Source organism: Delphinus delphis, chromosome 13 (assembly GCF_949987515.2).
Source record: "Delphinus delphis chromosome 13, mDelDel1.2, whole genome shotgun sequence".
NCBI lineage: Eukaryota > Metazoa > Chordata > Mammalia > Artiodactyla > Delphinidae > Delphinus > Delphinus delphis.
In genome coordinates, this window is record NC_082695.1 from 43,950,732 (window position 1) to 43,966,339 (window position 15,608).

Consider the following 15,608-nt stretch of genomic DNA (forward strand, 5'->3'; position numbering starts at 1 on the left):
CTACACCAAACCTACTGATTTAGAATCTCTGGAGTGGGACTAAGAACTTCCCATTTCTCCAAATTCTAGAATTTGATGTTACATGTTCGAAAGTATGAGGACCACTAGTCTACATTTTGCATGGTTATCCAGGCCTGTTCTACTGCATACTCTGCAGTTATTCTGCAGCTCCCACAAATTAAAAATCAAATTTCTCTAACAAAGCTTGCTGAGGTGTTGGTGAATGGACAGACCTACAATATTCTCAAAGATATTTGGATTTTAAAACAGAATTATTGTTAACTAAAATGCAATTCTATTTGGCAAAATTTTAGGCATCAGGATAGGTGAAATCAAGTGGACAGGATATTTATAACGGAGATTTTCCTCTGGAGTAAAACCTTCAAAGATGTTTCTCAAAAGAGAAACAACTTCCTCTCTTTCTTATGAACCTAAAGATTCCCTAAATAGTTACAAGCCCCCATGCCCACCCATCCACATACCATTATGTATAGTTACACAGAGATTTGGGGGCAGAAGCAGCCATTTTTGTGGATGATTTATAAATCCTGTGATGGTACATAAGGACTGAGTGGTTTCGTGATATTTTCCAGGTGACTAAACCAGGGTGGAGGAAGGAAGTAGCAATATCCCTGTTCCACACATATTTACTGCTGAGTCCTTCCCATGGAACAAGTCAACACAACATTTGACGGCAATTAACAGCACAATGTGGCTAGTCTTATTAGCTTCTTTCTTTCTTTTTTCTTTCGAAGGCTGTTTGTTGGAATGAGTTTAGGTTAACTATGTAAAATATACTCAGTTAATTGAGAGTGAATTATAGTTATAACTTTATATAGAGCGAGGACAGGTCTGAGGTTGAGATGAAAAATCACAGACCTTAAAAGTCTAACTTTGATTCCAGCTAGGGCTCCACACACAGATGTTCTCCTTTTAGTCTTTATTCATTTCCTCTTCTCCCTCTTCATCTGCAAAATGGTAAAGTAATAACTACTGTGCAGCAGTGTTCTCGGGGAGTAATCAGTGTTTTTCCCAAGATGAAAAATATTTTGTATGTAGAATGAACAGTAGTACTTTAATTTCAACCACATGCTCTGCATAAAATAGGTCATTAGGCAAAAAGTTTTTTCCTTAAAAGTAGAATATGATAATTAGCAGTGGAAATGCAGAATTTTACGGACACAGTGATATTAGAAGTTGAATATCTGCTACAGTAAATCTTCTCACACACTTAACAAACAGCATGAGGTTTAGGTGTTTGTTTTTACAAGAACAGATTTTGCTAGTTTTAGGGAAGGGTGGATGAGGACTACTGAGTTCACTGATGGCTGACTCTTCAATGAATGGAAGAGACTTAGCGGGGGGAAGAAAAGACAATGTGAAGATAAAAGAGTCCAGTTCCTTCCTAAAATCCTTGTCAAACATACAGGGCTCCCGAGTCTTCCAGCGAACTCATATTTGACCATAAGTTATGTCGTAGCTGTGAGACAAGACTCAGAATTCCTGGAGGAAAGAGGTTGATACTTCCTTCCTTCAATCTTCCAGATATAACACACATGGTCCTTTAAAATCTAGAGTGATCTATCTAAAAACAAACAAACAAAAAGCTAAGGAAGTTAATAATTTGCTTCAAAATCTCCTTGAAGTAAGCTGGGGATAACTGGAGGATTGGATTGTACGGGAGGGAAGTTGATTAAAGACAAGTCAAGGATCTGACCAGGAGTTTTGTTTGGTCTTCAGTGCATGTGGCTATTTAAACTAAAATTGATCACAGTTGAATAAAATTAAAAGTACACTTTCTCAGTCATTCTGGCATATTCCAAGGGTTCAATAGCCACATGTGGCTACTGTATCAAATGTACAGATATAAAACATGTCCATCATTGCCAAAAGTTCTATTGGCCAGCACTGGACTAGATACTCACAGACCAAATCGCCCACCAGGAAAGGTCTTTCTGCCCTGAACAGACCTCACCTCTGACCTGGTGCCCATACTTACTTCTCTTTTTTTTTTTTTTTTTTTTTTTTTTTTGCGATACATGGGCCTCTCACTGTTGTGGCCTCTCCCGTTGCGGAGCACAGGCTCCGGACGTGCAGGCCCAGCGGCCATGGCTCACGGGCCCAGCCGCTCCGCGGCATGTGGGATCTTCCCGGACCAGGGCACGAACCCGTGTCCTCTGCATCAGCAGGCGGACTCTCAACCACTGCGCCACCAGGGAAGCCCTTACTTCTCTTTTTAAAGTCACGTTACTACTGTATCTACAGAGTCCTTACTGGTCACTTATCTTTTTATCACCTTAAAGGAGATAAAGTGAAATACAGCAGATATTCCTGATCAGATAGAATAAAGGATTGGGATTTGTACTGAGATATGATTGCCATGTTTCTTCTTTTACTGGTGTATTGAAATATAATCACACAGGTTCCAAACTTTAGGAATCCCCCAAACCAGCAGTATGAATCGACATTTGAAATGGGGGTCCCAAACACCAGACTGCTCGTGGTAATAGGAACTTCTCTAATCAGCCAATCAGCCATGCAGGCAAGTAAGGAAGCAAACACTGAACAAACAATTATTTGTCTAGCAATGTTGGGGCACAATGGAGAGAGAAGACAAGATTTGGTGTTTATTCAAGGTATTCATATGAGTCTGAGGAACAGTTACCTGAGTAGAAAAAAAACGTGGAATTAAGTTACATACAAACTTAAATGGGTGCTCTGGAGTTTTTACTTTAGATAGGAAAAGGCACCTGCCCAAAGCTTCAGGGCTCTTCTTTGGTGAGGTTGATGGCAACCAGGTGGAATTGAGTGTAGATATGCCAGAAGGCTTGAGCTTAGGTGGAGGGTAGAGGTAGAGTGTGAGTGACAACAGATTTTGACAGGTTTTTTTTTTTCTTTTTAAAAACACAGAAATTCTTTCTTGAGGCAGTTGGTAATAACACTCAGATGCTGGATCTGATGTGTAGCATAAGATATTTTTAACTTTTCTATTTACAGAAACACTGAAAGATAGCTTTCCCACTGGACAAAATTCTTTGTCTGTATTCCTCAGGCTTTTCGATAATTGAAAAAACAGACAGTCAACTAACTTTCCAACTTTAGATCAAATGCAAGGAAATCAGTGGTGTTCAATTGGAGAATGAGAGGTCCCTAAATCATATAGTTCTCTGTTTTTGCAGAAAAATAGATGCCTGTATAGAATTATCACCACTCTGGCATATGTGAAGGAAAAAGAAAACAAAGTAAAGCCTATGAAGAGATTTCATAACAAAAAGAAAGGATAAATAATACATACATAATAAGTAGATACATATTTCATTGTAGTTTAATCAGTATAAAATTTTGAAACTAATCAAGTTTTGTAAAACATTATACATATGACAATACAGAAAAGAGATGACATAAGGTGATAGAGATGAAAAAAATGTGTGGGCCAAGAGATGTAAAGTAATATAAAGGTTAAGTACAATAAATAAAAATGTTATAAAATTTATTAAAAAGTGGAAATAAAATTTTTACCTGTTGTAGACAAAGTAAAGAATAGGACTGACATGGCAGAAGATCAAAAATTACATAAAAGATTAACTTAAGATGTTGCCTAAAATGCATAGGATGGCAAAAAGAGGTGCAAACAATTAATGGAAAGATGATAAACACAAAAGATAAACAACGAAATATGGAAACTTGTTGTTTTCCTAAAGAAGAATCATAACAAATGACCTAAAAGAAAATGCAAAAATATTATGAGAGAAAACACCCAGGATAAACTCACTCTGTAAACTCATATGGCCCATGAGTTGTCAGGTTTAAATGAAAAGGAACTGAATGGAAACACATTCTGATAAAAGTCTGTACATTTAAAAATAAAAAAGAAACTACAAGCATCTAGGATGAAGGAAAAAAAATTAAATACAATGAAAGAAAAAATACCTGGGTTTCAAACTTTTCCAAAACTTATAAAGAAGAGAAAACAACAGAGCAAGATCTATCACAGAATTTTCCAACACTTTTGCAACATGGCCCCAGAGGAGTGAAATGTGGCATGTTTAGCGCTTGGGGCTGTTTGCAGTCAGGTGACTAGTGTGGTAAACCTACTGCCAAGGCGTTTGCTCAGCCACGCTCAGGCTGAGGGAGTTCCCATCCTGTTACCATTCCTAAACCCATTCTTGACATAAGGGATTTTAAGGGAAAAGGTTGTGATGTAAGAGATCTGGACCCAGTCAAGTTTCCATATTCACTGGGAAAAGTAAAGGGAAAGACTAAAAAGCTAGCATTTATATTGTTCTGAAAACAAGCAACTATCAAGCAATTTAAAGTCATATTCAAGTTCAGTGAGGCACAATTAAATAAACATTTTAACAAAGAATTTGTAAACTGTGTTCAGAAAAAAAGATGGAAAATTGCAAAATTACTATAACAAACTTGTAATGATAAAATAGTTTAAAAATGGTAATCAAGGGGCTTCCCTGGTGGCGCAGTGGTTGAGAGTCCACCTGCCGATGCAGGCGACGCTGGTTCGTGCCCCGGTCCGGGAAGATCCCACATGCCGCGGAGTGGCTGGGCCCGTGAGCCATGGCTGCTGAGCCTGTGCGTCCCGAGCCTGTGCTCCGCAACGGGAGAGGCCACAACAGTGAGAGGCCCAAGTACCGCAAAAAAAAAAGATAATCAAGGTTTAAGTACTGATTCTTAAAAAAAATGAAAGCACGGAAGGGTAGAAGTGGAATAAAAGAGTTTGGTAATTTTCTCATTCTACATGGAAGAGGTCAGGATAGGCCCTTAAAATACTAATATTCATAAATAAAGATATTTGAAATTTAATATTTTAAAAATGCAAGCCTAACAGTTATAAAACAAAAACAGGATGTTTACCTTTAAAATGAAAAGGAAAAAATTAAATAAAGTATAATGTAAAGGAAGCACAATAACTCAAAAGCATGAAACTAGATTAAAGAAGACCCGACATATTAATCATGAAAATACATTTAAACACTTTGAAATTTTCTATTAATAGGCAAATCTCAGACTGTGTGCAAATATCAAAACACAGATGTCATTGGCAGCGTAATTTTGCTATTAAAAAGCTCAAAATCTATTCAGAAGAGAGATAAAATTTTAAACACACCATATAAATCAAATACATATGTATATTTAAAAATAAGAAAAGCTGGAAAAGAAAAAGAATTAACATATGAATTCAGATGCTAGGAAAATAATAAAATAAAACTAAAGAAAATAGAATGAAAGAATTAATAAAATTAAAGACAGGAATTAACGAAGCATTGCTGAATTTTTTTTTTATTCCGTCTTCATTGTGTATCAGAGCTTAGAGGACAAACATGGGTCAACCGTCGCTAGCCACTCATGTGCTCTCCTCCTCTGTGTGAACCACCTCTGTGGGAGATCCTAAATTTAGCTCAAGAGATCAGGATCAAAAAGGGAAAAGAAAAATGCCACGGCCTCATCGGCACTCCCGCTATCTCCCTATCTTTTGAAAGCAACAAGTGACGTCACCCAGCACTCACCTGCGTATGACAGTTTCCAGCCAGGGCCACTCACCTGCGCATGACAGTTGCGATCAAGAGCCTGAAGGCCCTGCTGGGGGAAACCGCTTGTTCTGCCAAAGCTTTTTTTCTTTCCCGCATGAAAGGCCAGCTGGCTCCTAGATACAGATGTGGAATTACAGCACGTGTCGAGGACTAAGCACAAGCCTTTCTAACAATGCTTTCTAACAATGTTACAGAGCCGTTCCTTGCTTCACTGCACTTTTTTTTCAGACATTCAAAAGTGGTTCCAGAACTCCAGAAATGTGAGTCTCTCTATCCAGTCCTGAGCGCTCACACACCACCCGGGAGCCTCCTGCCTCAGACAAGGGCCTGGACGAAGCTGTCTCTCCCTCGAAGTCTTGAGACTGGGCACCTTCAGAAGGTTGCAGGTGTGTGCGGAGTTTGTAGTGGAGCTGGTGGGAGGAAAGCCCGGGGGTGTTGACCTCCATCAAGGTCAAGTTATCCAGCTCGGCGCGTGTCACTCGTTGTCTCACTAAGCTGTCGGCAGATGCCCGGAGCTTGGCTAGCGAGTGGCCAGATCTCATCTGCTTTCGGGATGTTGTCCGAAACCTTATTTAGTAGGAGTTTGGTAAGTTCCCCTGGAATAAGGGCTAGGTCTGGGGGGAACTTTTCTTCCTTTCCTTCATGATCCTTCATCTTCTCCAACTTTTCTGTGTCCGTCCACTCGGGAAGAAGCAGCCGACCCTTCTTGGGTTTGGGTTGATCGCCCGCTACAGAGGCACCTGCACTGAGGAGACAGGGCAGAAAGGCCCCAGGTCGCCCCCAATGAGGTAGATCTTGTCCAGGCTGAAGTTCGGGATAATGGGGACCAGCTCCTTCTTAGCCACAAATTCCAAGTCCTTGGCGGCACCAGTGGTAGGCCTGGGACTCGCCCTCAGCTCCCAGGAAAATGCGCGGAGGTGGCTGCTTTCCTGCCACTTTCCCGCCACGGTGCAGGACCCGCCCCCTGAACTATTTTTAGAGTTATTTTATGCCTAAAACTGAAAGCTGATGCTTTTTAAAAAATCAGTAAAATAGAGTTAACCTTGGCAAGTCTGATTTAGTGAAATATGGAATACATCTATTTAAAATTAGAGTTGTTTTAGTTATCAATATTGAAGTGATTAAAACATTAAAAATAATGGGTAAATTGCGTGGCAACAAATGGAAAAATCCAGAAAAGTGGATATTTTTCTAGAAACTATATGCAGGAAGTTGAAAAGATCATGTGTACATGAACAATAAAAAGAATAGGAGAAGATAATTTAATTATTTTTTTTTTAAATAACGGGGGTAAAATTTCTTCATTAAAGAATTGCAAATCCCAAAAGCCTTAAAAACTGACTGGCAAATTTGATCTAATAAAAATTTAAGACTTCTACTAAAATATCTCAAAAATAAAGAACAGGAGAAAATGTTGGCCACACATCAATAGACAATGGATAAATATGCATAAATATAAAGAGCAAGTATGGATCTAAAGGAAAAAGATAAACAGTTAAATAGGAAAATGAATATGAACAGGCAATTCATTATATTTTTATTAATTAATTGATTTATTTATTTTTGGCTGTGTTGGGTCTTTGTTGCTGCTTGCAGGCTTTCTCTAGTTGCGGCGAGCGGGGGCTACTCTTTGTTGCGGGGCGCAAGCTTCTCCTTGCGGTGGCTTCTCTTGTTGCAGAGCACAGGCTCTAGGCACGCGGGCTTCAGTAGTTGTGGCACGTGGGCTCAGTAGTTGTGGCTCACGGGCTCTGGAGTGCAGGCTCAGTAGTTGTGGTGCACGGGCTTAGTTGCCCCGTGGCATGGGGGATCTTCCTGGACTAGGGCTCGAACCTGTGTGCCCTGCATTGGCAGGCGGATTCTTAACCACTGCACCACCAAGGAAGTCCCAATTTATTGTTGAAGATACTCAAATGGTTGATAAACATATGAAAGTTATTACACTTCTAAATGCAAATTAAAATAATAAAGACACTTTTCTTCCATAAGGTTGGCAAATTTGAAGTAATTGATAAGAACTGTTTTTGGCCAGAATGTGAGCAAACACTGTTGATGGGAAATAAATTGCTGAAGTCTTTGATAATGGACAGAAATTTTATGTAAAGACATCATTGGATTGGTATTTGCCTGCGTATGTGAGTGTGTGTGTGTGTATACACATATGCATATGTATATATAATTATATACATAGGTCTCATATATAACATTTTCATATATAACATATGAAAACATATACCTATGTATATATATTTTGCATTTATATGAATTTGTGGAGAGTAGAATAGAAGGATTCACCCTGTGATTTCCTCTGAGAAAAGGAACAGGGGCTGGTGTAGTGGTAAATGAGGCTTTCACGTTATGCTTCATGTACTAGGTGTTTGCCTCATTTGCTTTGTTGTGTGTTTTTTTTTTTTGCGGTACGCGGGCCTCTCACTGCTGTGGCCTCTCCCATTGCGGAGCACAGGCTCCGGACGCTCAGGCTCAGCGGCCATGGCTCACGGGCCCAGCTGCTCCGCGGCATGTGGGATCTTCCCGGACCGGGGCACGAACCTGTGTCCCCTGCATCGGCAGGCGGACTCTCAACCAGTTCACCACCAGGAAAGCCCTTGTTGTGTTTTTTAACAAAGAGAAATATAATTTATTACTTATTTAAGTAAAAATATAACTTCTTGCAAAAGAAGGAGTGGAGGTAATTTGTATTCTAAGGGTACAGAGAAATCATTTCAAGGATACCCCAGTGGATATTTTGGTTATGAAGTAGATAGCTGTGGAATATTCTATTCATTAAATTGGTTAGCAGAATAAAAATTCTAGGACTGTCTCACGATGATTTGGAAGAGCCTAAAGCTGTGGTGCATTTTCCCAAGTCATTAAAACTCTTTGTACATTTAATTTAAAATTACTACCTAACATTAGGTAATATTTCTCTGTCATTCAATTTTAAGTTTCTTACAATTTGCCTTTTAAAAACCTCCAGCCGTGAAGGGTCATTTTTGTGTGCACGTTTGTTGCCATGTCTATTTATTTTTCAGATTGAAACACTATAGCCTGTAAGCTCCCGCACCCCACGTTTCAAAGCCGTGTATTTTCTTAGGCTATTAGGAAGATGTTCTTGTGGAGAGCTCCTTGGACTGAGAATTTCCTTTCTGTTTTTATGTGAAATACTCAAGGAAAGGCCTTTCTGTAGTTGCTTTTCTGTCTTTTATAGATATGTGTAGATCAGAAATATTTTCTGTCTTCAACTGCATTCTTCAACCCTGAGTCATGTAGGCCTGTCAGATTCAGCCTTGTAATTTTGCCTTTATACTACTTTTCACGACTAGTATTCTTTGGGCGCCTCTATGCTCTCTCTGAAGCTTCACTCTCTTTTTTACACTCAGTGTTCCTGACCCACTCACCTTAGCATGTATTTCCACTAGTGTTCCTTGAGAGTAAAGTTTTTCACTTCTGAAAATGAGTATTTGCTCTGAATGTCTCCGGAACCTACACCGACACAGCTGTGTTTGATCTTCTCACATTCAGAAGCTGTTTGCTCTCTGTGAAACTTGTATCCTGTGAGGACATTTAGGCTGTTCCCAGATCCTTTAGTCCCTGCCTCCATAGGGTTATCTCATTTTGGTTGTGATTATTTTGGAGTAAGATTTGGTTCCCATGGCTTGTGGTATAAGTGGGTATGCCCCTTTCACTCCTCAGTGCTCCAACCACGTAGTTGTTATGCTGTTCAGGGCACACAGCTCTTGGTGTTTGGGCCACACTCATGCCTGTCCTAAGTTCACGGGGATTCCTTGTTCCTAGTTTTGTAGAGGATATTGTCCATAGTTTTGTTTGTTTTGTCTTCTTTAACACTCCTGATTTATTATTTAGGAGGGTTTTGGGCGATATTTAAAAAGCTATACTGCTGGCATCATCACACTGCACAGTTGCTGGTTTATTTGATATCAGGAGGCTTCAACTTTTGTTTATGTAGTGAAATCTATCAGTATTTTCATCACCAGCTTATTTAGAAATGTGAAAATAAGGGTGTTTTGATATTTTAATTTTAGCTCATGTCTTAGCTTTTTTGGAATGTAGCATTGATTGTTGATTTTCTTTCTCCCACTACTTAAAAGGCCATGTGAGGGCGGTGATACTGTCTTATTCATCTCTGTGTTCACATCACCTGGCACCTACAAACAAATGCTTGTTGGAAAAAAATGAATAAAATTTTTATAATTCATTATTATTACTATAATTCAATAAAGTTTTCATTCTTGGTCCACCTATGTCTTGTAGTACTTACCTCTTCATACCTCTAAATTTCTACACTCCCCTTTTCTGCTTTCTTTTTTCTCCTTAGCAGGTGTATTACTATCATGTTATATCTTTTTTTTTTTTCATTTGCATCCTTAAAATCTTTTATTGTTTTCCTGCTGCTTATAGGATAAGGTCAGATCCCCCTTGCATGGCAACTCAGTCCTCCCTGATCTGGCCTGGCCTGTGCCTGCGCCTGCCTCTGTCCCATCCCACCTTCCCTGACCCTCCATCCAGTCACGGTGCTCGCATCGTCTGGAAAGCAACGCATTCTTTCTGTATGTTCCTGCTTTAAATTGTTACTTTATCTCCTGTTTACCTCCATTGTCTTCCTGGAGAAATAGCATAAATACCCCTCCCCTTCATACTCCTAAGTGAGTATTGCCCTTTCAGGTCAGAGAATATTGTCATCTTTTTGTTTTTTGAGATTAAGTTTTTATTTTATTTTATTTTTAATTAAAAAAATTTTTTAACATCTCTATTAGAGTATAATTGCTTTACAATGGTGTGTCAGTTTCTACTTTATAACAAAGTGAATCAGTTATACATATACATATGTCCCCATATCTCTTCCCTCTTGCGTCTCCCTCCCTCCCACCCTCCCTATCCCACCCCTCTAAGTGGTCACAAAGCACCGAGCTGATGTTGCTGTGCTATGCGTCTGCTTCCCACTTGCTATCTATTTTATGTTTGGTAGTGTATATATGTCCATATCATGTTGTATCTTACTTATCTTGTTTATTTTGTCTCTCCATCCTCACCGCTGACAGGAATGTGAGCTTCCTGAAGACAGGAATTTTACCTGTTTTCTTCACTGCTATATCCCTAACATCTAGAGAAGTATCTGGCAAAGAATAGATATTCAATAAATAATTCTTGGGGTGATTTTCTTCCTTAAGAATGAACTTTCATAATCCTCATTCTTACACGTGTGAGGTGTTATCAGTTGAAATCATGGAATTTCTAGCTTTTCAGAAACGTCGCTGAAATTAATGAAAAAAACAAAAAGTGAGGTCATATATTTTTATAAGCATATCTAATTAAAAGAAAATAACTCATTAATTATAAAAATTTTGTATCATTTGCAAAATGTTAAATTATTTTAACAGAAATGCTCTAAGTTTAAAAATGAAGATGTTAATTTTTCCTTACAGTACCAGTTGGTTTACTGTCTGCTTTGGGAAAATGGCTGACCATAACAGTTTTCTTTTTTTTTTTGTACTGAAGTGCTTAATTAAATGTTTCATTGGGTGAACATATCATAAGCATGTTAAAAGATTCCCATGTTATGATAAAATACATCTTATTTGGTTTTAGCAAGCAATGCACATCTATTGCCTGTTTTTCCTTCTGTCGTGTACAACTGTACGTGCAAGTTCCTTGAGGCTGGTATTGTGTTGTAATAGCTTTTCTGTCCATGGCAGCTGGCTTAGAAACAGTTTATAGTATGTGCTTATTAAAAGTTTATGAAAGAAATTAATCTCCATTATAAGTCCTTGATATTACCCATGTTTTAAATGGATTGAAGTCAGTGATTTAGCCAATCTCTTTATCTGAGCTAAAATGAAATGTTGCAAAGTTACACTAATGATGGTGGCCATGAAAATACAACTATCAGATCTCCAGCTGGTGGAGCATAATTGACTGACAGCACTAGCAGCTGCCCCTCTGGCCCCCACATCATGTTTGCCTTGAGACCATTCTTCCTGGTGGGCTGCTCCCAGCCAATGACTGACATAGTGGGGGTACTAAGGCAGCCCTTTCCTATGAGATATAGAACTCCTTTTATGGATTGACTTGAGGAGTCCCCATCAACCTTGCTGAAACTTGAAACTGTGCTGCAGTTGGAAACTCCTTCTACCCAATCATCTTCCCTTGTCTTCCTTTTCACAGGTGTCAGACCTGCATCTTGCTCCCCCTCAGTAAATCTTTTGCACATATAACCCCGTCTTGTCAGCACATCTGAATTCATACAGAATGCTCACTAGCAGTTTCTTTTCTCTTCCTAGATAGGTCACACGAATGTACAACACAGTGCACATTTGATACACAAACTGATATTTAACTTAGATCCATTGTTATCTGGTTTACAGCTCATACCAAATAATCATAGAGGCATAACAGTGTAGAAAGATAACATCTGTGTCTAAATCATCCCTGACACCAGTATACTATCTTTGATGGAAAAATTGGTACAAAAACAGGAAATGTCAATCCACCCATCTAGTCAAATACTATTGCTGTGGTTCAATGATAAGAGATTTCTCAGGCTACTTGAAGGTGACATTGAAAGGGCTTAAGCTTTAGAATAAGAAAGGTGAATTCGTAGGAAGTTATGTACATGGCAGAAATCCTGAGGCTTCATGGAGTGACCAGTAAATTAATTAATTAATTAATCAAAATGTATTTTTCCAAATATCATCTTATGAAACCATCTGACCTAGTCTGAAGTATAATGACCCCATTTCATAGACCTTCTTATAAATTCTTAATTAAATGAGATTAACCACAACTAAGACCTACGGTAGGATTTCTTTTATATAGATTGTGACTTTTCTGATATGTCAAATAGGAAAAAGAATCTCTGAATTCATACTAAATATTCTTTTCTTTCACATTTATTTCACTTGGCATTATTTATATAAGAAGGAAACAAACACATAATATTTTAGAAACCCTGTAAAACAAATAAGCAAAATAACTCCTTTGGATCCTTTTATTTTATAAATTCAACCTTTGAAAGTATAAAAATAAGCCACAGTGAATATGAATTTCCTTATAATTTTCTCCTTTTTTGAACCTCAGTCTCAAATGGCTTCTCATTTTGGAGTGGGGGTGAACATTGGATGTGTTGAAGCTAATTATAAATGCTCGGAGAGATTTATCAACCTATGGAGCGACCGTATCCTTAGGGTGCAATTGTGTGGTAGGCCTGTGTGGTTTGAAATCTATCTTCAGTGATTTGGATACGGCCCCACCTCGGCACTGGGACACATCACCTGCCCACCGTAGGGAGTGACCAGAGTTGCATTGCCAGGTAGTGCCAGGCCCAGGTGCATCCTCCTGCTCTAGGGGTAGTGTTGAGAGGCAGTTCCATTTCAGTAAATAATTGAAGCAAATGGTTAATTAAAGGAGAAAATCTGGTTTACTTTACCACTCACAGTGGACTTCTCTACACCCAGGTTTCATCTGCTTAGCTTGCAGAAATGAGACAAGTCCCTCTTTGTAGAGGAAGCGCCTACAGAATGTGGGAGTGGGTGGGATATTGACATGTAAGAGAGAAAAAGGAGGTGTGACAGAGTGTTTTGTTAAGCCTGGAGCATTTGACAGGCTCAGAGGCTATGGCAATCAATAAGCTCTCCTCCCACAATCAGTAGACAGCCGTCTTCTTTCTCCTCCGCCAGATACTTATAACCTTCTTAATCAAATTGGAATTTATTGGTCATACATTCTCTTGTCTAGTCTCATTCAATAACAGGTCTTTATGTGCTAGTTGTTCCAAGTTCCATCCAGTTTCCCATTGCTTTCCAATATATGTTGTCCCCCCTATGCACTTCTGTTTGATTACAGCTGTTTCTGCTCTGATTGTAATTTTTCTGCTGATGAAATTAACCTTTTACTCCAAACAGTGTGTCCTAGTGACAACGCATCAGCTCTCTTTATTTCTTCACCACTTGTTTTTATATTTTTTCCTCCTACCTTGTGAAGCTGACAAGAATTTCTATTTATAAATGAAACCTACTTGGTTGCATGACTTGAACTACTGTCAAGTTCTGACTGTAACTTGGACATCATGCATGAGGGAAATGTATGTTATATTCTGTACAAATCTGAGTTGTGCTGCAATGCAATGGTAGAGAATGAGAACTAATTGGGGAGAGGTTAGGATAGTGAAGCAAAGCTATGAAATGCTACTGTTACTGATGAAAACAAGTATTTCATTCGTTTATTAAAATGATGCTCTTCTTACTTTTAAAACAGGTAATAGAAATGGAATCGCCTCTAGCAACCTCCTTTTCCTCTCACTCCTTTAACATTTAAACATCCTGTGCTTCTGTAATGGATGACAAAGCCTGTTACTTGGCACAAAACAGGAAAGGCAGGACTTCAAATTAGGAATAGGTGTATTTTCTCCTAAAAACCTGCCTCTTCAACATTTTAGAAATATGCCTACTCATTCTTCATGGTGCTCATATCTGGCATTGATCTTTAAAACACAAATCCTCTTGCTAGAGTTTTCTTAAAGGAAAGTAGAAAGAATGACACATGAGCTAATGCCCTAGATTGCTTTTCTATGTAACAGGAACCAGCATGCTGTTTTGAGTTTTGGCTGCAGTATGGTAACGTCTTCTTGCTTTCAATTATTCAAACCCATTTATGTTTTTCATGCCAGGTTGGATAGGTTTGTATTTTTATTTTTCCCATTCTGAATGAGGCTCTTCGGATGAACTGTATCATCCCTAGGCTATTGCATGGGAAGGTAGCTTCTAACACCTTTTAAAGAGTTCATCTACTTCAAAGCAAGGAGTCTCTTCTTGTTGCTTACTAGATAACCCTACCCTTTTTGCCTCTTGACTTGCAGCAACCCGTGCTAGGGGCTCTCACTCAATGATGCCCTAGTCAGTAGATTTTCTTTTAGAAAGAAGAGGATTACCTACAGCAAGCTCCTTTTCAAAGAAGTAATTTCATGGGTCACAATCTATTAGCTGACAAAGTATAAACAAAAAAAAAAGAAAAAGAAAAAAAAATCAAGAATTGATTAGTTGATTTAGACCCCAGCAGGCTATACTGCTGTTCTATGTGTATTCCCAGAGCCAGCCAGAACCTCTGCTAGCCCACATTTGTTATTTATTTATTTTCACCCCGAAGCACTACCACTGATTGCAACAATTGAGTGACTTGGATGGCAAGGTGAACTGTGAAATAACAAAGTCTCTGTCTAGCTGGTCATGTGGATAATACCGAATACCGCCAGCCAGCTCCTGCCTGTGGCTATGTCAGCTGAGCTATCCAGAAACATTTTTTTCTCTCATTGATTTTTAAAAAAAATTTCTATAAAACCAGGATTGGGACCCAGCAGGCTTGGAATGATGCCAGCATCCCGTGGAGTCAGAAGAAAAGCCTGAGAATAGGAAGTATATCGACACAATTTATTGGACAGAGTGCAATAGAGGTGACAGAACAAGCTACTAAGGTGTTTGCTCTGTGAAGGCTTTTTAGGACAAGAGATTTGGGACAATGAACTACAAATGGAACTGGTGGTCAGGGTCAAAAGAAGTCTCTTTCAGCTCCTTTTGATAGAACAACTACTTTTGATTGCTGGGTAGAATAAAATCTTTGCATTCTCTGTTAATTTTTTTATACTGTTAATTGCTAAAACCTATTCAAAATAGCAGAATTTCCAGCTGTTGTCTTTGAATGAAATGACCTTAGGAAACAGAATTAATTGTCGTGTTCTTCCTTTGCATCCATGATAGTTCCACATAAAAGTTAAAGACTTCAGAATATGTTCTCTTCTTTGCAAAATACCTTAAAATATGCCTTACAAATAGTATAACATGTAATACCTAAGCTACTCAGGCTGCCTTATAAAGGGTTTTGTAAATAAACATATGTCATGTTATATTAAATAGATGTAGCTAAAAGTCTTGCACTGTCTCCTGATCCAACTCCATGCTGCCTACCCACACAGCAATGTGTAAATTTAAGAATCTATACTGACTTCCTTGGAAAAGCTCCCATAAGGACATTTGGCCAGATCTTTCCTGGTGAGCA

At 38.7% G+C, this 15,608-nt stretch overlaps 1 pseudogene; it reads right to left on the reverse strand.

The window, feature by feature from the left end:
* Window positions 1-5,770: 5,770 nt before the first annotated feature.
* LOC132435741 (DNA replication complex GINS protein PSF2 pseudogene) lies at window positions 5,771-9,830 on the reverse strand (annotated as a pseudogene).
* Between the last annotated feature and the right edge of the window lie 5,778 nt (window positions 9,831-15,608).